Below are 24857 nucleotides of genomic sequence, written 5' to 3'. Positions count from 1 at the left end.
CCATATCCGCTTGTAAATATTCCCCTATTTCCTCAATACTTCCCAACTATCCCCAATCCCCCATTCCCTAGTCCCATTTTCTGTAAACAACACTCTGTAGACCCGACCTTCCCCTATTTCCCCCATTAAATGTCGCATCCAGGTCCACCGCATCTCACGTAGACAACTATAGGACATCTTGCTAGTTATTCTTAGTCTATGTCAGTTAAGGACTCGTTTCCATTAATTCTGACTCTTCGTTGCACCAGAATGTGATTGTATGGCACCGTTAGGAAGTTTAGGACCTCCCAATACCTCCCCGCAGCTCTTCCTCACGGTTCAACAACAACAACAACAACGGCGGCGGCGCGGGGAGTGCGCGTCCTCACTCCGGCTTGGTTGGTCGGGGGTGTTGGGAGCAACACCAGGCCTTTCCAATGAGCCGCCATTGAACATGTGCTCGACGGGGTTACCACGTAGGGGCTCGCTGTCAGCTCCTTGTCAAGGGCGGAGCCCGGTAACCCCCGCACCCAATGGGAGCAGCGGACCGGTCCCATCTGGGGCGGAGCCAAGCAGCCGAGGGCGTGTCACTCCCCGTTGAGCATGCGCAGGAAGAGGGAGGTGACGTCAGATGCGCGCTGAGCTTGAAGTGAGAAGGACGCCACCTCCGAGCGCTGTGACACCTCCCTGCATCTTTTGGACCGTGCTTTATCCTGTCCCTGAGCCAAGGTGCACCTTGTGCTATCAACCGACCTGTCCTTCCCTGCCATCAATCCCTGTGTAAGTCAGTCTTGTTCCGTTTGTCTGTGGTCTGTCGGGGATAAGATAAGACTGTAACTAAGTGCCCATCTTTTCTGTGTCTGTCCCTCATTACCTTGTAATCTACCCCTTTTCTCCACCACCAATTATATCCTCCTCCGGAGGTCTTGAGAACTGTACCCCTTGTGTCGTTTCATCTATCTCGGTCGTTGTGTCCTTTCCAATCATTGATTTAGCATAGCGCGATTTGGTCAACGTCGGGTGGAATCGGGTGAGTTGGGGAAGAATCGGGGGAACTGTTAGGTCGCGGCAATACCACCGCTCGGTAAATAACATCTAATCCGCGATCCGTAACAATTGGTGTCGAGGAGTGAGATTCGAGGCCCGAACCAAATTTTTTTTTAAAACATCTAGGAAAAAATTTGGTCAAAATTATAAAGACACCGAAATTTGATTTTGTTTTACAAAAAAACCCGAATTTTGAAAGTCGCGCTATGGCAGATCAAGACGGCTGGGTTCCGGTAGAGGAGAGTGAGGCAGGGTCGATCCAGGACCAAATTGAGGGACATGAGGAGAGCGAAGCAGTGAGGGCGGCAGGTTCGCAAAATGGCGTCCTCGCGCACGAGGCTTCAGGCGCGCAAAGTGGCGTCCTCGCGCACGTGGGTGTAGCGGCACCAAATTTTGCCGCGCCCGTGACCGTAGCAGCGGCCGCAGCACCAATGAACTGGGGCCTATTCATGCAACAGATGCAGGCCTTCATGGTCAAGGCGGATGAGGAGAGGGAAGAGAACAGGGGGATGAGAAACCAAATTTTAGGAATGGGGAACCGGATGGATGCTCAGAGTGAGCAATTGGGGGTAATGAGGGACGAAGCGAGGGCTCAGAGTGAGCAATTGGGGGTAATGAGGGACGAAGCGAGGGGTACCGGTGAGGGGTTAGACAATGGGATAAAAGAGGTAAAGAATGGGTTAACGGGGGTAGAAAACAGAATGGCCGCTCAAGAGAATCAAATAGAAGGGGTGAAACATGGGTTAACGGGGGTAGAAAACAGAATGGCCGCTCAAGAGAATCAAATGGAAGGGATGCAAAAGGGGTTAGAGGGGTTAGAAAACAGTATGGAAGGCAAATTGAGGGACATGAGGGACCAAGCGGAAAGGGAAGTTAAACAAATGGGGCAGCAGATAGAGGGGGTCAGAATGGGGGTAGAAACTAAATTGGATGCTCACAGGGAGGAAATGGAGCAGATGAGGGTGGCATCTGGGCAGGAGATGCAGGTGATGGGAGAAGAGATCAGAAGAGGTGTGAGTGAGGAGGTCGGAGGAGTGCGCGAGGAGGTGAGGCACTGTAAGGAGCGCATGGAGAAGGAGGTGAGAAAGGGGACTGTAAAATTGCAAGGTGGTATAGAGGAGTTGACGCTGGGAGTAGAACAACTGACAGTGGGACAAAAGGAGTTGGGGGACCAGGTAAAGAAGAACACAGCGGTAATAGAGGGTTTAAAATCGACACAGAAGGAGATGAAAAAGGACGTAGGGGTAATTAAAAAAGAGTGTCAGACGGTACATGAGGACCTGACGAGGAAAATGAACAAGGTGGTAGAGGTGATGGAGGTTAAAGAGCAGGAGGTGCGGGAGCACATAGAAAAAAATAAGGTGGAGTTAGAGGAAGAACTTAAGGGGGCGCACGAGGAAATAAAAGAGGTGAAGCAGAAATTAGAAGAAGTGGAAGAAGGGGTAAGCGAAATTAAGAAGCGACGGAGAGGGGATAAGAAAGAGATCAAAGAAGAAGTAAAAGAATTGGTCCAAAGTCTGTGTTCGGATCGTGATGATGTGCTCATTAACCGGATGAGGGATTAGCAGGTGATGGAGGAGAAGCGAAGAGAAAGAGGACCCGGTGTAAGTGGTGACCAATATGGTCGTGCGTATGATGCGCCAGGTGATTTAATAAGCTTGGGGGTCGACATAGACCCGGATGTTCGTGAGAGGCCAAGAGTGAGGTGTATGGCTGGTCCGGAGGGTATGGAACGAGGGTGCGAGCGAGAGGGTCCGGTGATGGGAGAGGTGCGAGGTGTGGGTGAGCAAGGTTGTGGTGGTATGGAATGGGTAGCGGGTTGCAGAAGTGTGACCCATGCATCGACACCAACAGGGGTAGTTTTTAGAGGGACAGGGGAGGCACGAGAGCCCCTTGGGGGTAATGTACTGTGGGGGCCCGGCCGGTTCGGCCCCGCGCTGACCCCGCAAGGGGCGACACACGGGGTCCGGCAGGCGGGCAACGACTCACATACAAGGTGGTCCCACAAGGTCCCACTCGCGCCGTATGACGTTGGGTAAGGGTGGCATCCCTGCCACCCTTCCCATGAGTGGGGGGCCAAGGAGCACTAGGTTATGGGGTTGATGGCAGTGAAAACTAGCCCGGGTGGGTTAGGATATTGTGTGTAGGGCCCTAGAAGATGACATTAGGTAACGTTAAGATTAGTTAGTGACTGATACCTGTAGTGGGGATGCAGGTAGAGTAGATTGGATGATAATGACGTGGGAGCGCAATAGTTTAAAGGGGCGACTGGGAAGCGCAAGTTTCAGAGGGGAGTAGTTAGAAGAGATGATGCCGTGCTGTGTGAGAACTGGACAGGTGTGTGGAGCAGTGTATGAGTACTGAGTGTTGTGGATCAGCGCGAATGCGCTTGGGGGAGAGAAGGGTGCAGGCGGCACCAAGTATGCGAGCACAGGTGTGCAAGTACAGGTGTGTGGAATACATGGAGTAAGTGGTACGGAGTGGTGTGCATGGTGCGAAGGTGTGGATGGGGGAAGAGTGGACCCCTTTCACGAGTACCCGGGGCGGGTAGTGTAAGTGTTAGGTAGAGGGTATAGGTAAATTGTGGTTGGATATTGGCATTTGTGGTGCGGTTGCAGAATGGTATTGTGGATGGGTGCATTGGTGTGGTGAAATTGGCTGGTCGTGTGGCCTGTTAGTATGAGTGTGAATGGTTGGGCACTCCGCCACTGTTAGATGTCGGCCAGGTGAGGCCGCAGATGGGCTCTGGGAGCCGTTAGTGTCAGTGGGTGCCTGAGGATCCCGGGTGTGGATCGGGCAGCCCGTGCCAGAGAGGGCACTGAGGGGGTGAGAGTGCGAGAGGGCCTTCCCCAGTTAGTTAGGTTAGGGTGAGGAGCAGGTAAGCTCGGGTGGCAACTACAGTGGTGGAGGTGTGCAGGTGGGTAGACCTGCTGGGAGAGCTACACGTCGCAGCCCAGAAATTGTGCAAGGGCACCGGGAGATGAATCGGGGGAGTGAGACCCCAAATTGAGAAGCACCACAGTTTGGTCAATGGGAATTGGTTTTTAGAACCCATAGTGTAAGTTGGCCAATGGATTGGCAGGGAAAGACCCCGGGTAATGTAAAGTTGTTAAAGTCATTTAGGAAATAGTTAGGATTGATGAACCTGTCGCACCATACGCAGCCACTTACCTGTGGTGATGATGACTCCACACCTGTGTTCCTTTGTTCTGTGTTGCAGGAAGGGAGAATTGCTGTGTGGATTTGTGAGACGCATCACGACGTGGATGAGACATTGGGGTGATTCCATCTCTCCCTCCTTAGGAGGGACTGATGATGAATTGGTGATGGCAAATTTTGATGTTGAGTTGGAGATGGCAAATTTTGATGAGAGTTGGAAATGGCAAATTTGATTGGTTAGGAGGGAGAGAAGACGAATTTGGTTTATGGGAGGAACGGGGAAGACAGTAGGGACGTTTGTTGATGTGTGAAGTAGATGTTTATGGGTAGTGTTGTGTTTTGTGGATACAGTAAGGGGTAAGGGAGGGGCAATGTATGTTACCTGGTGGGGGGGGGGGGGCATACGGTAGGAACGTACCTGTCTCACCTGGTTCCCATGTGCCCCCAGTGTGCATTATCTTATATTGCGTGCACTTTTGCGCCCTTACCACCTTACTCACTTGTCTTCTTTTGTCTCCCACCTCCGAGGATCTGGCTTTGGGGCAGAGAGAGAGGAGAGAGAGGTGCTGGCTCCGCAGTTGTGGGCCTGCACTTCCGCTGCTTGCTGCCTGGATCGATACACCATATGGACCGCAATTTTTGTGGCCGCCCACCATGGACCGCAGTTCTTTTGCGGGCAAGCACCACCCGTTGATGGACCTCTGGGTCAACGTGGCACCTATGCCATACAGGTGAACCACTTATAGTTGGCCCCCCTGACGGCCACAATTTAGAAATGGACGCGGTTGGTGCCTTTCTTTATTTTAAAAGAAGCCAGAAGGCCAAGTGCACTCCAAGAAGGCAAGACCAGCGGCAGAACATCGGCCGGCTGCGACACCACCGGTGACTATGAACACTTTATTGGTGCACCGGATGGTGCTGACTGTGTGTATGGGGTGGTGCTTTTGGTGCTTGGATGGGGTGCTCTGCACATTATTAAAGGCCGTAGGGCCACAGGGCACTCGTGGGTTGGTGTATCGATGCTGGCATGCGTGCTCTCACTATGCATAACATCTGCATGTGTTCCTCAAAGAACAGGTCCTGGATCGTAGTGTAAATATCAGTGTTGTATAAATAATGCTCCCTACCGGCTGTATGTTTAGTTTGAGGATGCTTCCCGCGATTCGGTTATCCTGTGGGTGTGTTTCTGGTAGGAGAAGGGTGCAACGTCGCAGGGGGACATATTTACTCATTTGTGAACATCTGTAAAACTGTCGCACTCAGGGTTGAGTTAATAGTAGAGGGAACTACATCTGAGTGCCACACTAACGTAGGTAAAAATTTATCGGGTCGAGACGCCCCGAGGTAGAGAAGGGTGCAATGTTGCGGATATGGGATTTACATCCATCCATATCCGCTTGTAAATATTCCCCTATTTCCTCAATACTTCCCAACTATCCCCAATCCCCCATTCCCTAGTCCCATTTTCTGTAAACAACACTCTGTAGACCCGACCTTCCCCTATTTCCCCCATTAAATGTCGCATCCAGGTCCACCGCATCTCACGTAGACAACTATAGGACATCTTGCTAGTTATTCTTAGTCTATGTCAGTTAAGGACTCGTTTCCATTAATTCTGACTCTTCGTTGCACCAGAATGTGATTGTATGGCACCGTTAGGAAGTTTAGGACCTCCCAATACCTCCCTGCAGCTCTTCCTCACGGTTCAACAACAACAACAACAACAACAACGGCGGCGGCGCGGGGAGTGCGCGTCCTCACTCCGGCTTGGTTGGTCGGGGGTGTTGGGAGCAACACCAGGCCTTTCCAACGAGCCGCCATTGAACATGTGCTCGACGGGGTTACCACGTAGGGGCTCGCTGTCAGCTCCTCGTCAAGGGCGGAGCCCGGTAACCCCCACACCCAATGGGAGCGGCGGACCGGTCCCATCTGGGGCGGAGCCAAGCAGCCGAGGGCGTGTCACTCCCCGTTGAGCATGCGCAGGAAGAGGGAGGTGACGTCAGATGCGCGCTGAGCTTGAAGCGAGAAGGACGCCACCTCCGAGCGCTGTGACACCTCCCTGCATCTTTTGGAGCGTGCTTTATCCTGTCCCTGAGCCAAGGTGCACCTTGTGCTATCAACCGACCTGTCCTTCCCTGCCATCAATCCCTGTGTAAGTCAGTCTTGTTCCGTTTGTCTGTGGTCTGTCGGGGATAAGATAAGACTGTAACTAAGTGCCCATCTTTTCTGTGTCTGTACCTCATTACCTTGTAATCTACCCCTTTTCTCCACCACCAATTATATCCTCCTCCGGAGGTCTTGAGAACTGTACCCCTTGTGTCGTTTCATCTATCTCGGTCGTTGTGTCCTTTCCAATCATTGATTTAGCATAGCGCGATTTGGTCAACGTCGGGTGGAATCGGGTGAGTTGGGGAAGAATCGGGGGAACTGTTAGGTCGCGGCAATACCACCGCTCGGTAAATAACATCTAATCCGCAATCCGTAACAATTGGCCTACCTTCTTGGCAAACGAATCGTGTGTGCACAGCACCACACTGGTGACCCCGACTGGTTCAGCCGTAGCTGACCCCCGAACGCGCCATGGCTACCAACGCTGTCGCCGTCAAACTCCCGGAGTTCTGGGAAGCGCAAGCCGACGTTTGGTTTGTGCAGGCCGAAGCTCAATTCCAGCTCCGGGGCATCACGGCGGACGAGAGCATGTACTACCACGTGGTCGCCGCCCTCGGGCCCGGCACTGCCGCCCGCGTCGTGTCCATCCTTCGGCGCCTGCCGGGCGACCACAAGTACGAGGCGCTCAAACGTCTCATCACCACGGTCGGGCTCACGGAGGTCAAACGCGCCGACCGCCTCCTGGACCTTCCCGCCCTCGGCGACACACGACCGTCCGTTCGGATGGATTTTATGCTGTCCCTTCTTGGAAACCAGCGCCCGGATTTCCTGCTCCGAGCACTTTTCCTCCGCCAGCTACCTGTGCAGGTGCGCCTCGCGCTGGCCGGTTCAAAATTAACGGAACCCCGCGCCCTGGCCGGAGAGGCCGACAAATTTTTCGTGGCCTGCGACACGCGGTCGGTGTACAGTGCTGCCGTAGTGGATCCCGGTGCGGAGGCGACAGCGCCCCCTGCTTCCCTCATTGCCGCTGCTATGCCCCGCCCACTACTGCCGCCACCACCACCACCACCACCACCGGCACGGCCGACGCGGCCTCCACCACCGCAAACCTGGTGCAACTATCATGCCAGGTTCGGCCGCAAGGCTAGAACGTGCCGCCCGCCGTGTTCTTTCGACGGGTCGGGAAACGACCGGGCCGGCGCTCACTTGCGGCCATGAGCGTCGGCCATTCCGGCAGCCTCCTGTTCATCATGGACACCTCGTCTGGTCGTCGTTTTCTGTGCGACACGGGCGGAAGCGCAGGTAAGCGTCCTCCCTGCCTCCGCGTCCGACAAGCAAGCTGCGGGCCGGGGCCCCGCCTTGCTCGCCGCCAAAGGAACACCCATCCGCACATTCGGGAAGCGTTGCCTCTCACTGCGGTTCGGAGGGCAGCGCTTCCAATGGTCTTTCGTCACCGCCAGCGTGCCAATGGCCCTGCTCGGTGCGGACTTCCTTTGTGCGCATGGGCTGTTGGTGGACATTAAGCGTCGACGTCTCGTCCAGGCCGAAACCTTCAGCTCGCTCGCTTGTTCGCTGAGCGGCTCTTTGAGCAGCTCGCTGAGCAGCTCACCGAGCGGCTTTCCAAGCGGCTTGCTGAAAGTTCCGTCCCGGCGAGGTTAGTCTGTACGCTTCCGGCAGCGGACGAGTTTACCCGCCTCCTCGCCAGTTTCCCAGCACTCACGCGGCCCACCTTTTCAGCGGTGGCCGTCAAACACGGGGTGGAGCACCATATCCCCACCGTCGGACCACCGGTCTACGCCCGGGCGCGCCGCCTAGACCCCACGAAGCTCGCCGTGGCGAAAGCGGAGTTCACCACGCTGGAGCGGCTGGGCATCGTACGGCGCTCCAACAGCGCATGGGCCTCTCCTCTGCACATTGTGCCCAAGCCCGGTGGCGGATGGCGGCCGTGCGGTGACTACCGCCGGCTCAACGATGCCACCACCCCCGACCGCTACCCGGTCCCGCATATTCAGGACTTTTCCGCCCGGTTGGCAAACACGACTGTTTTCTCCAAGGTGGACCTCATCCGGGGCTACCACCAGGTCCCCGTACAACCGGACAATGTACCAAAGATGGCCGTCATCACCCCTTTCGGCCTCTTTCAGTTCCTGCGGATGCCTTTTGGGTTGAAAAATGCGGCCCAGGCGTTCCAGCTGCTCATGGACAGCGTCTTGGGCGACTTACCTTTCATCTACGTCTACCTGGACGACATCCTAGTTGCTAGCGCGTCCCAGGAGGAGCACCTGCTCCACCTCCGCACGCTCTTCGAACGCCTGGGCCAGCATGGCCTGATAATCAACCCCACGAAGTGCCGTTTCGGTGTCACCGCCATCGACTTCTTGGGGCACCGCATCACCAGGCACAGGGCCACCCCCTTGGTGGCCAAGGTGAAGGTGGTCAGGAGTTTCCTGCGCCCCCGCACGATCAAGGGGCTCCAGGAATTCCTGGGCATGGTGAATTTTTATCACCGCTTCGTGCCCCGCGTCGCCCAGCTCCTCCGCCCCCTGCACGAGGCCCTCCAGGGAAAGCCAGGCAAATGTGACATCGCCTGGACGGAGCTGATGGCCGCGGCGTTTGCGGGCGCAAAGATGGCCTTGGCCAACGCCACCATGCTGGCGCACCCGGCGCCCGATGCACCAATCGCCCTCACCACCGACGCGTTGGACTACGCGGTGGGCGCAGTGCACGAGCAGTGGGTGAGTGGTGCTTGGCAGCCGCTGGCGTTTTTTAGCCGGCAGCTTTGCCCGCACGAACGCCGCTACAGCACCTTCGACCGCGAGCTGCTCGGGCTCCACCTGGCAGTCCGACACTTCCGCTACCTGCTCGAGGGCCGCCCGTTCACGGCTTTCGTCGATCACAAGCCCCTTGTGTTCGCGATGGCCAAGGTCGCCGAGCCATGGTCGGCCCGGCAGCAACGTCACCTCTCTGCCGTGTCCGAGTACACGACGGACATCCGTCGCGTCACGGGTAAGGACAACCCGGTGGCGGATTGCCTTTCCCGGTCCGTCGCGCACGCGGTCCACATCGGGATCGACTATGCCCGGATGGCGGAGGACCACACCGCCGACCCTGACGTCCAGGCCTTGCGGATCGCCGTCACGGGCCTCCGAGTCACTGAGGTGCCGTTCGACGTTGTGGGCACTGCCCTCTTGTGCGACGTCTCCCTCGGCCGGCCTCGTCCCATCGTGCCCGCTGGTTGGCAGCACCCGGTTTTTGACAGCATCCACGGCCTGTCCCACCCGGGCACGAAGGCCTCCCAGAAGCTCGTCGCGGCGAAGTTCGTCTGGCATTGCCTCAGGAAGAACGTCCGCGACTGGGCCAGGATGTGCCTCGTGTGCCAGCGCGCAAAGGTCCACCACCACACCCAGGCCCCGTTGGCCCCGTTTACGGTGCCCGAGCGTCGGTTCGGCCACGTCCACGTCGACTTGGTGGGACCTCTGCCCCCCTCGCGGGGTTTCACCCACCTCCTCACCATGGTGGACCGCACCACCCGGTGGCCGGAGGCCGTGCCATTGGCGGCAACGGCTGTGGCTGACGTCGCGCAAGCCTTCATCGCCACGTGGGTTGCCCGGTTCGGTGCCACCTCAGACATCTCGTCCGACCGCGGCCCCCAGTTCACCTCGGAGCTCTGGGGAGCGGTGGCGCAAGGGCTCGGCATCAAGCTGGACTGCACCACGGCCTACCACCCCCAGGCCAACGGCCTGTGCGAGCGCTTTCATCGCTCAATGAAGGCCGTGCTCCGGGCCAGCCTCCGCGATGGCAGCTGGGCCGACATGCTCCCCTGGGTCCTGCTGGGCCTCAGGATGGCGCCCAAGGACGACCTGCGCGCGTCCTCGGCGGAGCTGGTCTTCGGACAACCGCTGCGGGTACCGGGCGAATTTATCCCCGACTCCACGGCTCCTTGGTCCGCGGCGCAACAGCGCTCCACCCTGCTGGAGGCTGCCAGGAGGTTCGCCCCGGTGCCGACGGCACACCACGGTTGCCCGTCCTCCCACGTCGCCCCAGAGCTTCGCACGGCGGAGTACGTTTTTGTCCGGCACGACGCCCACCGGGCACCGCTGCGGCCCCCGTACGACGGGCCCTTCCGCGTGGTGGAGACCGGGGACAAACATTTCACCGTGGACATTGGCGGTACTCCGGATCGTATCTCCGTGGACCGCCTCAAGCCGGCCCACCTCGATCTGGACCACCCCCCGCAAGCAGTTCTGCCTCCGCGTCGAGGCCGCCCCCCGGCAGTCAGACCCCCGGCACCCCCCAACCCCGCCGTCCCGCTACCCCCCAGCCCTGCACGTATCGCCTGAGGGCGTTTCGGCCAGGTCATCCGGCTTCCCCGCAAGCTCACCCTTCAGGTGCGTGGGAATTCTGGGGGGGTGCGTGTGGCAGACACATTGTCAATGGGCAATAATTCCGCGCGCCAGTGGGTGGCGCGAGCGTCCGGGCGTGGAAGCGCAGCTCGGGCCACGCCCGGAGCGAAGGCGTCACGAGGCGCAGGGTGGAACTGAGGACATGCCCTGCCTTTCGGCCGACCGGCCACGCCCAGGGGCAAGGCGTGGCCTCGGGACATATATGCGGGCTCGATAGTCGAGCCCGCCCAGTGCTTACGTGCGAGCTGTTAATAAAGCATTTCAGTTTGTACAACGCGTGGTGGCCTACCTTCTTGGCAAACGAATCGTGTGTGCACAGCACCACAGCAGCAGCTTTTGTGGCTCACAGACCAAGGGTCAAAAAGTAAATAAATAAAGTATGAACAAATCTATTGTACAAGTTGAAGTTTGTGTCTTTATGTGCGTCGGCGGCCATTTTCGGTGATGCTTTTTCTTTTCTAGCCTGGGTTCAAATCCTGACCCGGATGTAAACCGTCAACCCAGTGTTTTACAAACTGGGTGATTCATCATTGTGTGAGTTATCGCTGGTTCCATGGGCAAATTACAACCCTACAAATACATACAATACATACATGTATACAATACATACAATACATACATATGTATATAGTGCTGTACCGATGAGGAAATTTGACTAGAAGGATAACCGATGAGAAAAAAATGTGCCAATTATACAATTATACACCGATTCCGATTATAAATTAATTCAATAATGACGTCATTTCGCACATTAAGTGTTTATCGTGCTTGATCTGTGCCATGCCCGTATTGACGTATTGAACGGCTGTGAATCGATACATTTTAAATCCGTTATCTAATCGATTGGTGCAACGAACAGAACATCATTCTGTTATTTTTAAAACGAACAATGAGGTACCGTGTGAGGTAATGCTCATTCCGATGAAGCAGCATTCACATGGAAGGAAGGAGGGAGGAAGGAAGGAGGGAGGAAGGAGGAAGGGAGGGAAGGAGGGAGGAAGAAGGGAAGAAGGAGGGAGGAAGGGAAGGAAGGAGAAAGGAAGGGAGGGAAGGGGGGAGGAAGGGAGGGAAGGAAGGAGGAATGGAGGGATGGAGGAAAGGAAGCAGGGAGGTAGGGAGGGAAGGAAGGAAGGAGGGTGGAAGGGAGGAAGGGACAGAGGGAAGGAAGGAGGAAGGGAAGGAAGGAGGGATGGAGGGAGGAAAGGAAGGAGGGAGGAAGGCACGGAGGGAAGGACGGAGGAAGGGAAGGAAGGATGGAGGGAAGGAAGAAAGGAGGGACAGAGTGAGAGAAGGAAGGAGGGACGGAGAGAAGAAAGGATGGAGGGAGGGAAGAAAGGAGGGACAGAGGGGTGGAAGGAAGGAGGAAGGGAGGAATGGATGGAGGGAGGGAAGGATGGAGGGAGAGAAGGAAGGAGGAAAGGAGAGAGGACAGAAGGAGGGACTGAGGGAGGCAAGGATGAAGGGAGGGAAGGAAGGAGGGACGGAGGGAAAGAAGGACGGAGGAAAGGAGGAAGGAATCGATGGAAGGAAGGACTGAGGGAGGTAGGGAGAGAAGGGAGGAGGGAGGAAGGGATGGAAGGAAGGAGGGAGGAATGGATGGAGGGAGGGAAGGACGGGAGGAGTGCCAGTCCCAAGTGATGGGAAAAGCTAGCATAGGATCCCTCTCCACTCTCTCTCTCTCTCCCCCATTCCCGCCCCGACTCTCTTCCCCTAACCCCGCTGCCTCCCCCACTGGGTAACGCCAGATACCCTGCGAGTAATCAATAAAGATGCTAAGTCTTGTCCACCACAACCCAGCCCCTCCTACATATCCAATGTGTACATGGGTATGCTAAATACAGTCACACACCACCATCTCCACCGACATATGTAATATGTAGATGAAGAAACATCCAGCAATGATATCGAACATTAATTTCTCTTTGAGAGAGAAAACAAAACACAAAGGTTGGAGATTACTTTGGAGAGTTTGTCGAAGTCGAGTAGGTGATGGTGAAATTTTTAACTCAACGTGGAGACATCATCCTTACCAAAGTCATGTTGAACAGGTATTCAGGTATGAAATCTACCGACGTTGGTGTGTCATGAGCTGAGCTAATCTAGTGCCCGCCGCACATTAGCACCGGAATTTGGCCAATTTGGAAGAGCACACCTACTCTTCGTCGACTGACTCTGCGCAATCCCTCCCGTCGATCTTTTCCTTGACCGATAATGCTGTGAGATGGATCTCCTGCTGAACATCTCCTGCTGAACGCCCCGTCTGAGGGATGGTTCACTAAACGATGCGACGTCCTGCCTGCAAAGCAGCAATTTGCCAGTTTTATAGTCGTGTTGAGACTCGAACCCAGGTCGAAGCGCTCACAGGCAAGTGTGCTACCTCTGCACCATGTCGTCAGGTGAGGGTAGTGGGCATTAAATAAATAATTGCTACAGAGAGAGAGAGAGAGTTGTTGATGAAAATTGTCACGTCCGTCTGGGTTCACACGACGACGGAAGGTGACCATTCGTGCACCATGCATGTGCTGTACGAACACCACATTCATTCAATACATGTACGAATGTTTAGGAGGTCCGAGAATGGATGAAGGACTATGGGTGTACAAAGAAACTTATAAAACAATATCCTTACATTGTTTTTGTGTCCATTGATGAATGCAAACATTACGCAGCGGCACATTTGTTACGTTGTTTCTTTTTTGTTATTAAATTCTGTCTCAGCCCATAGAACATTGTATTTGTTTGGCATATGCACAACTAGACCCGTGGGTTGCGTCTGCATCCGCCGGTGCCAAAAAACGCACAATTGCGCATTGGGGCTGAATCCTCGGCCAATTTATGGCAGGCCGGGAATAGGCTGGGCAAGGAAGATGGGAATGATGAATGAAAAGTTGATAAAAACCATAAGGATCGTTAAGCTTCCCCTGAGAAACATTCTCATCAACTTCCAGAACATTTAGGTGCAACAAACCTTCATGCAGGAACTACTCCTATAACCAATCCGTATTGTTCATTTTCCCCACACTTTTTCAAAAAAAATAAACGTTCTCCTATCGTCCGACAGTCCGTCACGCTATGTCCTCCTAAATGTTTTTTAAATTTTTTCCTTTTTGTATACAAGATCGAGGCTCGTGTAAGAGCTGACATGAATCACAAAAAAAAAAAACGACACATAAAACATATAATAAGGGGAGTGGGAGCCAAGATGGGGAGAGAGAGGGAAGCACACAAGTACAACAGTGGAGAACAGGGACATCGGGAGATCTGTGGGAGGGAGAGGGCTTGGGGGGGGGGGGGGGGAATTGGGGTTGTGCAGAAATTCACCACACTTTGTAGTTATGATCACTACATTGCAAGAAGGTACAAGTGTAGTATCATTTATGGCAATACCAAACCAAAAAGTCAAATACCCCCAAAAAAGCAATTACGGGCACATGTTTAGACAGTTTAAAAATGAAACTTGGAAGATGCAATCAACATTGGGGGGCATATTAAATATATAACGATTTTTTGGATTTCACCCCCGGTTGATGCCCCGGGTGGGGAAAACTTGGGGTCACAGGGGTCAAAACAGAAAAAGATTTTTTAACTCTAAATTTGATATTCGGTAAATACTATTGGGACTTTATGCCATCTTTCAACTTTGCTTTAGGTGGGAAGCGTGGACCATTGGCTTCACTCTCGTTGATCTTGGACTGGAAGGTCAGAAATGTGCTGCTGCAAAAATATTAGGATGCTGATCGCAGAGTCCCCCTTTCAAGAGTACACATGTGTACTCATACATTACACTATTTCTGATTAAGATGTATACGTGGATCTTCTTTCTGGGTAGTTGTCTGACAGCGCACTTATTTTTGAGCTGTCTAGTCTCGGATCAATTCCCGAGCCTACTAGAAGCTGTCTGAACAATTATCATGCTTCACCAGAAAGGTGGTTCGGTCAAAAAGTGTGCCTTCGCTCGGATGGATGTCAAACTGGGTGTCCCTTCTGCTGGCATTACCTGGGTTGATGCCAAGATGGGTTGATGCCAAAATGGGTTGATGCCAAGTTAAAGATGCCAAGATGTCTTTTATGAAGAGTGGATGAGTTATCACCAAAATCCTAATCAAATTCCAAATACTTGCCCATATCATCTCCAGTTGTGTGTCAGAAATGGCGAACTAGTGGCTTATGAGAAGACCTGGCCAAGCCTCTTCAATGGCTGACTCCACAAGAAGTTGAGATTAATTGTGGGTATTAAAGTGGTCGTAGTAGTTGTCGGTCTCTCTGGATGTTTATCACCTGGTACATTTTGGGGAAAATGTTGGCAGGTTTATTACTTGAAATTAAAATGCAGGCCAGCTTCTTTCTGTTATCTTGCTATAATTCACCAAATCTTTGGTGTCCGTCTGTCCGTCTGTCCGTCCGTCCGTCTGTTCCCAGGTACCGCAAAAACGGCTGAACCGATCGCAACGAAATTTTGGGTGGGTAATCCTGGGACCCCCTGGACTAAAATAGGCCATATTGTTTTCCCAATTTTCCAATTTCCAATTTTTCCAATTTTCCAGTTTTTCCAAACACTATGGAATAATATTTACCGATATGAACAGTGATGTGGCTTTTATTGAAATTCTACAAATACTGTTTAGATGTTGATGATTTGCGTGTGATATGATTTAACGGATGTTTATATAAATCGTTTAAAATAAAAAAAAGCCTTCAATTTCTGATATTTTGCCTTTTCATTTGGGCCTCACAATTGAAGCCCCGCCCATAGGGCGGGTACCATTGCTAGTTCTGATCTTTGGGATCTTTAACGTCCTCTGTAATGCTAGCAGTCAGGACTTCCGGCTTAACATCAATCTAAGGGACGACACACTTTGTGACGCAATACACTACCTGCAAAGCAGAAATCGAACCCAGACTTCACAGCTCAAAGTTAGGCATTCCATCTCTGCACCATCCTGCCAGTGCTATTAAAAATGCATTTCCACTTTTATAATATTAGATTTCGCAACAGCAAATGTTAAACATTACATGCTTGCCATATTCAAGAAAACAACCTGATTATCCAAAATGTTTAAAATAATCTCCGCTGTAACACCAGGGTCGACCTCCTCACACCTTATCTCAGCAAAAGTATACATACACATCATTATAATATCTCCTCCACATGTGGTTTTAGTAAATTTGCTGTACAGAGTTGAAGGCCGTCAGTCGGCCACCTTTGGTCGGATTACAAAACAAAATCTTCCACATAGGTATGCTCTGATGTATTACCTTTGTGCCAAGTATGAAGAAAATCGGTCTATGTATGTCAATAAATGGTTGGGGACACGTTTAAGTAACAATAGGGCCACCAGTCGGCCATCTTGGATCTGATCTCAAAAAAATTGACATGCATATGTAACCCATCATTCGCTTTCTGTGTACCAAGTTTGTATAAGACGGGTAACTGCATGTCTGAGAAATGGTTGCGGACGTGGTCAATATCGGGTGTTTTACAACTAAAATGGCCGCCTGTTGGCCATCTTTGATCGCATTACGAAACAAAATGATATGCATATGTATACTATCATGTATTTATTACCCTGTGCTCGCTAAGCGAAAAGCAGGGTTCGGCATTCGGTTGCGTACGTGTGCCGTACGTTAGTATCTGCATTTTTAAAATTCATTTTCTCGGCAACCGTTGGTCCAATTGACATGAAATTTTACCATAGAAGCGCCTCCGCCTGTATAATTTTTTTATTCATAATTCTGACGTCAGTGGTCACGTGGTACAGACGCCATCTTGGAAAAATATTACACCTCTATATCTCCCAAACCACTTAATAGAAAAAATTGAAACATGGCTCATTGTCAAGTACTCCCCTTGTGGAATAAGACATGTTAATTATGACGTCATCGGTGCCTCCATTATGACGTCATAATTCGACAAGTACAACGCTTGATCTGATCAGTATGAAAAAAAAAAAATTCCTCTGCAACTGTTAGTCCGATGAACACTAAATTTTCAAAATATGTGCGGCTACTCCTGTATAATTTTTTATGTTAATTATAACGTCATAGGTCACGTGGTACAGACGCCATCTTGGAAAAAATCGAAAAATATTGCACCTCTATATCCCCGAAACTGCTCCATGGAAAAAATTGAAACATGGCTCATTGTCAAGTACTCCCCTTGGGGAATAAGATATGTTAATGAGGACGTCATCGGTGCCGTCTTTATGACGTCATAATTCGACAAGTACAACACTTATCCGATCATTGTGAATTTTTTTCTCAGCAACTGTTGGTCTGATGGGCACAAAATTTTCACCATAGGAGCGCCTCCTCATGTAGAATATTTTAATGATAATAATGACGTCATAAGTCATGTGGTACAGGCGCCATCTTAGAAAAACCGAAAAATGTTGCACTGTAGCGGCTGCCGCTGGGGTTACACAATCGCCTTGCACCTATCAAGGACGCGGAGCGATCACCAGGCCGGGCTCGTCCAGGACGCCCGGGCAGGCCCGCGCTCGACTTGCCAGGCCTCGGTCGGGACGCCCGGGCAGGCTCGCCCTCGGCTTGCCAGGCCGCAGCCGGCCCGCGGGGCCACGCCCCCTGGCGCCAGGCCTGGGCAAACCCCCTGGCGGAATAGATATATATTGCCGACCGTAAAACGTTTTTCCCAGAGTGCCTGAGTGTTTGATTCTAATAAAGCAGCTCAGATGAATTCAAGCTTTTTGTCGCGTCCATTCTTTCGATCGACGTGGGAGCCACAGCTCCTTCATTGGTGACCTACCGACATGGACACGGCAGTCGCCCTTAAACTGCCTACCTTCTGGGAGGCTCACGCGGCGGTTTGGTTCGCCCAAGCGGAGTCCCTGTTCGCCCTGCGGGGCATCACGGCGGACGACACCCGCTTCCACCACGTGGTCGCTGCGCTCGGTTCAGCCACCGCAGCCCGCGCCCTGAGCCTCCTCGAAAGCCCGCCAGCCGCGGACAAATACGGCGCGATTAAGAAGCTTCTCCTCGATGCTTTCGCCCTCCCAGCGGCGGAACGCGCACGGCGCCTGCTCGATTTGCCGGAGCTCGGCGACACGCGCCCTTCCGAGCGAATGGACTACATGCTTTCGCTGCTCGGCGAGCACTCTCCGGCATTCCTGTTCCGGGAGCTGTTCCTCCGTCAGCTGCCTAACCCGGTACGCCTCGCCCTGGCATGCACGACGATCACAGATCCCCGGGCCCTTGCCAGAGAAGCTGACAAAATCTCCGCCGCGGGACAGCGCATCGCAGCGGCGACATGGGACCCGCCGCCGCCTGATGCACCATCCATGGCGCCCGAGCACCCGGCGCGTTCGACGGCCGAACTGCCGACGCAATTGGCGGCCGCTATACCGAGCCGACCACGTTCAGCACGACGTCCGAAGCCTCCACCCGACCAAGCGTGGTGTTCCTATCATGCCAGGTTCGGACAGAAGGCCCGGACATGCCGACCCCCGTGCACCTTCGGCGGGTCGGGAAACGGCCAGGCCGGCGTTCATTACCTGCCATGAGCGCCGGCCATAGTCACACGGGCAACTTACTGTTCATCACGGATAAAGCGTCCGGACGGCGCTTCCTGTGCGACACCGGCGCCCAAGTGAGCGTCATGCCCGCCTCTGACCAGGACAGGCAATCCGCGGTTTGCGGCCCCTCCTTGGTTGCGGCCAACGGATCGACTATCCGCACCTTCGGCCCGCGCAACGTCACCCTCTGCTTCGGCGGCCAACGCTTCGCTTGGACGTTTGTAACCGCCAACGTGCCCATGGCTCTGCTCGGCGCCGACTTCCTCTGCGCACACGGACTGCTGGTGGACGTCCAACGGCGTCGTTTAATCAACGCTGAAACCTTCAGCTCCCTGGTATGCACATTGAGCAGCTCCGCGCCGACCGAGCTGGCATGCACCGTCCCGGCGGCGAACGAGTTTGCTCGCCTGCTCGCGGAGTTCCCGGCCCTCACGCGGCCGACGTTTTCGGCCGTCGCAGTACGGCATGGGATCGAGCACCACATACCAACCACGGGCCCGCCGGTCTACGCCAGGGCCCGCCGCCTCGACCCAGCCAAGCTTGCCGTTGCGAAGGCCGAATTCGACGCGTTGGAGCACCTCGGCATCGTGCGGCGCTCCGATAGCGCGTGGGCCTCGCCACTGCACATCGTGCCAAAGCCGGGGGGTGGATGGCGCCCGTGTGGCGACTACCGCCGTCTTAATGACGCTACAACACCCGACAGGTACCCGATCCCGCATATCCAAGACTTCTCCGCCCGTCTGGCGGGACGGGTCATTTTTTCAAAAATTGATCTCATACGGGGATATCACCAGGTACCTGTCAGGGCGGCCGACGTCCCTAAAACGGCAGTCATCACGCCGTTCGGCTTATTCGAGTTCTTGCGGATGCCGTTTGGTCTCAAGAACGCGGCTCAGGCGTTCCAGCGCTTGATGGACGGCGTGCTGCGTGACCTGCCGTTCCTTTTCGTTTACCTGGACGACATCCTCGTCGCCAGCACGTCCCGGGCCGAGCACCTCCTCCACCTCCGAACACTGTTCGGGCGCCTCAGCGAGCACGGCCTCATCGTCAACCCGGCCAAATGCCACTTCGGCACGACGGCCGTTGATTTTTTGGGCCACCACATCACCAAGAACGGGGCTGTGCCGCTGCCAACCAAGGTCGAGGCCATCACCACTTTCCCGCGTCCCCGCACCATAAAGGCCCTGCAGGAATTCCTGGGAATGGTGAATTTTTATCACCGCTTCGTGCCCCGCGCTGCTCAACTCATGCGGCCCCTCTACGAAGCCCTCCGGGGCAAGCCGGCCAAGCACGACATCGCCTGGTCCGCAGCAATGGATGCGGCCTTCCAAAGCTCAAAGCGGGCCCTCGCCGACGCAACACTGCTCGCTCACCCGGTGCTCAACGCTCCCATCGCCCTCACCACGGATGCCTCCGACTACGCGGTGGGCGCCGTACATGAGCAATGGGTGAACGGGGTTTGGCAGCCACTCGCTTTTTTCAGCCGGCAGCTCCGGCCGAACGAGCTCAAATATAGCACGTTTGACCGGGAGCTCCTCGGTCTACACCTGGCCGTCCGCCATTTCCGCCACCTCCTGGAGGGCCGACCTTTCATGGCGTTCGTCGACCACAAGCCGTTGGTTTACGCCATGGCCAAGGTCACGGAGCCATGGTCGGCCCGCCAACAGCGCCACCTCTCCGCCGTGTCGGAGTTTACCACGGACATCCGGCACGTCGCCGGCAAAAACAACGCCGTGGCCGACTGTCTTTCCCGGGCCAGCGCGAACGCGGTCCACCTGGGTGTGGATTTTGCGCTCATGGCGGCGGACCAAACCACCGACACCACGGTGCAAGCCCTCCGGGCGGCGGACACGGGCCTCCGCCTGGCCGACATCCCCTGCGCGGACACCGTCCTGCTCTGCGACGTCTCCCAAGGCCGGCCTCGCCCCATCGTGCCCGTCACCTGGCAACGCCGCATCTTCGCCTCCCTCCACGGCCTTTCCCACCCGGGCCGGAAAGCTTCCCAGAAGCTGGTGTCGGCGCGTTTCGTCTGGCACGGCCTTCGTCGGGACGTCCGCGATTGGACCAGCGCCTGCACCGCCTGCCAACGGGCCAAGGTCCACCGACACACCCAGGCCCCGCTGGCACCTTTCACCGTGCCCGAACGACGTTTCGACCACGTCAACGTGGATCTGGTGGGCCCCCTTCCCCCATCACGAGGGTTCACACACCTGCTCACCATGGTGGACAGGACCACCAGGTGGCCGGAGGCCGTTCCCCTCGTCTCCACCACCACCGCCGACGTGGCGCAGGCCTTCATCGCCACCTGGGTCGCCCGCTTCGGCGCACCGGCGGACATCTCGTCAGACCGCGGACCACAGTTCACCTCCGAGCTGTGGGGCGCGGTCGCCCGCAACCTGGGGGTCAAGCTCCACCGTACTACGGCCTACCACCCCCAAGCAAACGGGTTGTGCGAGCGATTCCACCGCTCCATGAAGGCCGCGCTCATGGCCGGCCTTCAAGACGGCGGTTGGGCCGACCGGCTGCCGTGGGTCCTTTTGGGCCTTCGCACGGCCCCCAAGGAGGACCTCCAGGCATCCACCGCCGAGCTGGTCTATGGCCAGGTGCTACGCGTCCCGGGCGAATTCGTGCCCGACGCTACCAGCCCCTGGTCCGCAGCTCGCCAGCGCTCGGACCTCCAGGAGGCCGCCCGACGGTTTGCCCCCGTGCCGACATCCCACCACGGTGACCCCCAGTCCTACGTCCCCCCAGCACTCCGCACCGCGGAGTATGTTTTTGTGCGTCACGACGCACATCGGCGGCCACTCCAGCCGCCGTACGACGGGCCCTTCCGGGTGCTGCGACGGGACGACAAGTCGTTCGTCATCGACATCGGCGGCAGGTCGGACCGGATTGCAGTGGACCGCCTCAAGCCGGCGCACGTGGACGTCGACCACCCACCACGGGTGGCCCTCCCGCCGCGGCGAGGCCGCCCCCCGTCCACGGTGCCCCCCACTCGACCGCCCACCACCTCACCGGACCCCCTCCCACGACCCACCAGGGGTCGCTTCGGCCGGGTCATCAGGACCCCCCTCAAGTTGACCCTGCCGGTGCAAGTCGATTCTGGGGGGACGTGTGTAGCGGCTGCCGCTGGGGTTACACAATCGCCTTGCACCTATCAAGGACGCGGAGCGATCACCAGGCCGGGCTCGTCCAGGACGCCCGGGCAGGCCCGCGCTCGACTTGCCAGGCCTCGGTCGGGACGCCCGGGCAGGCTCGCCCTCGGCTTGCCAGGCCGCAGCCGGCCCGCGGGGCCACGCCCCCTGGCGCCAGGCCTGGGCAAACCCCCTGGCGGAATAGATATATATTGCCGACCGTAAAACGTTTTTCCCAGAGTGCCTGAGTGTTTGATTCTAATAAAGCAGCTCAGATGAATTCAAGCTTTTTGTCGCGTCCATTCTTTCGATCGACGTGGGAGCCACAGCTCCTTCAGCACTTTTATATCCCCAAAACCGCTGCATGGTAAAAAATTGAAGCATGGCTCATTGTAAAGAACTCCATGTGGGGAATAGGTGCTGTTAACGATGACGTCATTAGTGCCATTATTATGACGTCATAATTCGACAGGGCCAACGCTTAGGCTGATCAGTTTGAAATGTATTGAGCATGATCTATGCAACAATTATGTTAGAGATTATTAATTTATGATGCCGTCGCTCACGTGGTCTGGCAGCCATATTGGATCAAAGAAAAAAAAAGTTCAAAAACAGAAGAGTTGGCTCGCAACAAATTGACTGTGCAGGGTAAGTATTCTATGAATACCATCTAGTTGTCTTTGTGCCAAGTATGAACAAAATCAGTCCATACATCTCCGATATCATTGCGGATGCACGAACACATGGACGGATGGCCGAGACCCAATCCATAAGCCCCTGTTTCTGACTAAGTGCAACGGGGGCTAATAAGGTCATGTGACATGAAAATGTGAAAACTTTGGAGGGGGGGATACTTTTGCAGGCCACTGTATATATGTATGTTAATGTGTAGGTCTGCACGTAATCCTCAGAGATTTTAGGTTTGCAATAGCTTGTTTTCTTTCTTTGCCAATGATCATGAGACATGTGATGTGTGCTCAAAGGGTCATTATGGCCCTGGCATGATGAGATGAGCAGCCCTTTATCTGATGTTCTGTGTCCATAGACTAATATGTTCAAGAGTTTGGCAACAACATGGGTGTGAAAGTGATGGTCAAATCGCCCTTTTATGTTTCTGAACATCCTTTCATTGCCTCTTTATAGCAGAGATATTACAATACTTCAGGGCCAGAGCAAAGATACAACAAGCAAAAATCCATGATGTGAGCCAGGTATCAAACCAAGATCCAGGGAAGAAATTTGGTGTGAATTTAGGTGAATAAATACTCTTGCAAAGTGGTGTGCACGTTTTCTTACGTAATTTTACGAAAGTACCCTCACTGACTGACATCATTTTCTCATTCCCACCATATGCCCTATTTCCTGAAACTCCTCCTTACGGAACTTTGAGAGTAGGTACAAGGTGTCTTTTAGGGAATACAAACATCACATTTGGTCTGCATTGTCCATCTGGCGAATGAGGGAGCCTGGGCATATCACCCTCACCCTGTGCAATTCATAGGTTCGCCAGACCTCACCTTGTGCAATTTTTTATTGTGGGGCTTTCTTAAGGGAAAGATTTAAGCCACCGATTCAGTGAACATTCAAGAGCTGAAAGAGCGGATTCAAGCAACTTTTGGAGGAATAACGCTCGGAATGGTGCAGAAAATGGTCTTGGAGTATCGCAAAAGGATGCATTGAAATCTTGGAGCATCGCAAAAGGATGCATTGAAATCTTGGAGCATCGCAAAAGGATGTGTTGCGAATATGGAATTTGGCCTCCATATCCGCTTGTAAATATTCCCCTATTTCCCCAATACTCCCCAACTATCCCCAATCCCCCATTCCCTAGTCCCATTGTCTGTAAACAACAATCAGTAGAGCCGACCTTCCCCTTTTTCCCCCATTAAATGTCGTGCCCAGGTCCACCGCATCTCACGTAGACAACTTTCGGACATCTTGCTAGTTATTCTTAGTCTATGTCAGTTAAGGACTCCTTTCCATTAATTCTGACTCTTCGTTGCACCAGAATGAGATTATATGGCACCAGTAGTGAGTTTAGGACCTTTCCCATACCTCCTTCCATCTTCTTCCCCAAACAACAACTACAACTACAACTACAACTACAACAACAATTACAACAACAACGACGCTGCGCGGGGGAGTGTGCGTCATCACACCGGCTCGGTTAGCCGCCATTGACAATGCGCGCCGGACCATGCGCTCCACGGGGTTACCACGAAGGGGCTCCTTGTCAGTCCCCCGTCAAGGGCGGAGCCGGTAACCCCCCCGCACGCACCCAATGAGAGGCGACGTGCCGATTCCATCTGGGGCGGAGCTAACGAGCCGAGGGCGTGTCACTCCCCGCCGGAGATACGAAGCGAGTCACCGGATGTGAGGTCAGATGCGCCCCCAGCTTGAGACGACAAGACGCCACCTCGAGCGCTGTGAAACCTCCCGCATCTCTGGACCGGACCGGGTCGACCCTGTCCTTGAGCCAAGAGTGCACCTTGAGCCATCGATCCTGCCTTTCCTAGCCATCAAACCCCGTGTGAGTCAGCCTTTTGTCCCGTTTATCTGTCGTCTGTTGGGAATAATATAAGAGTGTGTCTAAGTGCTTATCTTACTATGCTGTCCCTCTTGTAGTTGTAATCTAACCTTCCGTAACAATATAACCTCCTCCGGAGGTCTTGAGAACTGAACCCTGGTGTCGTGTCATTTGAATCCCAGCTGTGTGTCTTTTCCTTCATTGATCTAGCGTAGCGCGATTAGTCAACGTTCGGGTATAATCGGGTAACTTGTGCAGACGTGGTCATACCAAAACCGCTCGGTAAATAACATCTAAGCCACGTCTGTAACAATTGGTGTCGAGGAGTGGAATTCGAACCCGGGACTAAATTTATTAGGCCCAAATTTGTAACAATTAGAATCGATTCGGAGCGCGTTTCCCGCGCGAAATTATAACGGCGAAATTTGAATTTGTTATACGGAAATAAAAACCCGAATTTTGAAAGTCGCGCTATGGCAGACCAAGACAGCTGGGGTCCGGTAGGGGAGAGTGAGGCAGGGTCGGTCCAGGACCAAATTGAGGGACGCGAGGAGAGCGAAGCAGTGAGGGTAGCAGGTTCGCAAAATAGCGCCGTCACGCACGAAGTAGCGGGCGCGCAAAATGGCGCCTCGCAGATGGCCACGGCGTCCACGCCCGCGACCGTGGCAGCGCCCCCGGTGGATTGGAACTTGTTTTTCATACAAATGAAGGCCCTTATGGCCCAGAATAGCGAGGAAATGAGGGCTCGGAGTGAGCAAATGAGGGCTCGGAGTGAGCAAATGAGGGCTCAGAGTGAGAAAATGAGGGCCCAGAGTGAGCGATTGGAGGAGCAATTGGGGGTAATGGGAAACCAAATGGGGGTAATGAGGGACGAAGCGAGGGGTACCAGTGAGGGGTTAGACAATAATTTTAAGGGTTTAGACAAGAAATTTGGGAAGTTAGACAATAATTTTGAGGGGTTAGACAACGG

The 24857-nt window shown here is 54.3% G+C and overlaps 1 protein-coding gene across 1 annotated transcript in view; it reads left to right on the top strand.

Annotated features, from left to right (window-relative positions):
- Nucleotides 1-24857, top strand: part of LOC137434523 (uncharacterized) — a 319351-nt gene that overhangs the window by 642 nt on the left and 293852 nt on the right. The gene's annotated exons all lie outside the window — the stretch shown is intronic.

This window comes from Myxine glutinosa, chromosome 10 (assembly GCF_964187855.1).
Source record: "Myxine glutinosa chromosome 10, kmMyxGlut1.1, whole genome shotgun sequence".
Lineage (NCBI taxonomy): Eukaryota > Metazoa > Chordata > Myxini > Myxiniformes > Myxinidae > Myxine > Myxine glutinosa.
Note: the sequence above shows the minus strand (reverse complement) of the source record. Positions and strands in the feature narration are given on the sequence as shown.